Consider the following 2,500-nt stretch of genomic DNA (forward strand, 5'->3'; position numbering starts at 1 on the left):
AATAAAAATACCAAGTCTTCGTCTTGGAAAATAACAAAATCTAAAAGAAAGGTCTTCTTTATGGAAAATAGTAAAATAAGAATACCAAGACTTCACCTTGGAAAATAACAAAACCATCTTGAAAAAAGCTTATTTTTAATCTTCTTTGTAGGCAGAAAATAGTAAGGCGAAAATAAAGTCCCCTCTAAGCTCTAAAGTAACAAATACGACGTGTTAAAAACAAAACTAACAATAAAAAAAAGAACCAAGACTTCGTCTTGGAAAATAACAATCTAAATTGTGGAAAATAGTAAAATGAAATAAAAACCGACTTCACCTTCGAAAATAACAAAATCAATCTAAAACAAATGACATCTTAAAACAAAACTATTATTTGTTTCGGAGGTTGTCTATGACTGTTCATAGACCGCATAATTTCCACAGAACATTCTCAGAATATCAAGAGAGAAAAGCAGCGTTCTGCGGGAAATCATCTTGGCCAGTGATGTCGTTCTGGGTTTGGTCAGGCCCAGGGAGGTAAGTACCTCGTTATTCTCAAGGGGCCACTTTCCTCTTGCCCCAACCGGGAATCCAAAGAATGTGACCTTGCTAGCCTTCGTCAGCACTTTGACTTGATCACCAAGAGGGGTATAGTACGAAACTTTGTGCGAGGCAGCATCTGACAAGGTATTCTTTGAAAGCTCAAAACGGACGGTGACATCGATCACAACCGCCTCCTCATCTTTTGCAAACACGAGGTCAGGCTTTCTCATCTCTCCCGTCTCGGATATGAACCGTGGCTCTTTGTATACAGACCAGCCCAATCTAGCCGCTTCGTCTGCCAGAATGTTACTGATCTTGTTGTGTCGCGCAATTCTTGCTTTCTGTACTGCAGGACATTGACCGAGAATGTGCGAAAGGGACTCGAGTCTGGCAGAGCATTTCCTGCAGGAACGTAAGGCCCCATCTCTGCCTCTGTTCAAGCTTTCTCTTGTTGGGTAAATATTTGCCCTTAGTTGTAGTGCTGCGATAAAGAAGCATTGTTTAAAGCCGCACCATGGCCTCAACCAAGCATTACTGATTCTATCATGCGCAAAGTTTACAATGCCCCTTCCTTGAACCGGCTTTTCGCACCATCTCTGAAATTCATGCTCCCTCCAATCGCAGGGTCTCGGATATACAGGTTCTTTTGACACCGAGTCCCTGAGAACGAATGTTGGGATTGCATCACTGTCACCCCCTGCTCGTACCCACAAATTACGGTATTCTTCCTCCATACCATGCGAGGACACAATATTACGGGTGATAGCATCGGACGAGTTTGCTATACGTTGCAGCCTTCTAACTTGAACCGAAGGGATTGTTTTTTCCAGTTTCAAGATGGCAAGGCCTCCGTCTCGGGCTCTGGCATATAACAGTCCATCACAAGTTGAAGCGGGAAGGTGGAGCCATCCTTTTACCGCCTTTCTAATCTCTTGGTCCAACCCACGGAGAGTTGATTGCTTGCAGTCCGAGTGGTCTGCAGGATATAACAATCTGGGTAGGGCATAGGCATTGAGTAGTTCAACCTTCTGAGTTGGCTTCAGAGGCGCCTCATCGATTTTCGAGATCCATGTCTTTAGCTGACAATGTAGATCAGGCTGTATAGTGCCAGTCCAAGGGCCAATTTTCAGACCAAGGTATTTCGTTGATTCATCAGGTTGGATCATATGGACATCTTTATTTTTGATAGTCCATGGGTCGCAGTTGTTCACCGTATATGAATCTTTGGTTGGGCTTATCATGAAGCCCTGGCACTTTCTGGCCTGAACCTCCAATCCCGATAGCCCACAAAATGATTCCAAGATCGCTAGATTGGCGGCCATACCAACCCAAGATTCGCTCACCAACACCAAATCATCAACAAACGCAAGAGCTGTCACGTGGTCGGTATCAATGGAGTACCCAACTCCGTGTGACTCTAGGGTGCATATCAAAGGGTCCATGGCAAGATTGAAGAGCAGGGGTGACATGGGGTCACCCTGTTTGACACCAACACGTATGCTAATTTCTCGAGTCGACTCGCCATTGCTTTTGAACGAGGTCGTACACCGATCGTAGGCGTTCTGGATGATGCCCACCACGTGTTCATCTACTTTCTTGTGCCTTAACACCCATAAAATATGAGCATGCGAAACCGAGTCAAAAGCTTTCGCTATGTCGATGAACATGACAGCCAACGGCCTGTGCAATTTCTTAGCGTGTCTCATAAGGTCCTGTAGCACCTTAAGATTTTCAGAGCAGCCAGATGCCGCTATAAAACCACGCTGCCTTGGGTTTAAGGGACAAGCACGAGCAAGACGTGCAGTCATTATTCTGGAAAATAATCTCAGAATCATTGAACCAATCGTTATTGGTCTCCAGTTCCCCAATTCTTTCAGCTTTTCATCATCCATAACCTTAGGAATAAGAATCGTCCTATTCTTTTTCAACTCTTTGGGAATAATTCCTGTAATCATCCATGCATTAAATAGGGCTGTCA

General features: G+C 44.2%; 1 pseudogene; it reads right to left on the reverse strand.

The window, feature by feature from the left end:
• Positions 1-2,500, reverse strand: part of LOC142919118 (28S ribosomal RNA) — a 10,613-nt pseudogene that overhangs the window by 3,491 nt on the left and 4,622 nt on the right.

The sequence above is a fragment of the Petromyzon marinus genome, unplaced genomic scaffold (assembly GCF_048934315.1).
Source record: "Petromyzon marinus isolate PM22_M1 ecotype Great Lakes invasive population unplaced genomic scaffold, UKy_Petmar_22M1.pri1.0 PM_G_Scaffold_6, whole genome shotgun sequence".
Classification (NCBI taxonomy): Eukaryota; Metazoa; Chordata; class Hyperoartia; order Petromyzontiformes; family Petromyzontidae; genus Petromyzon; species Petromyzon marinus.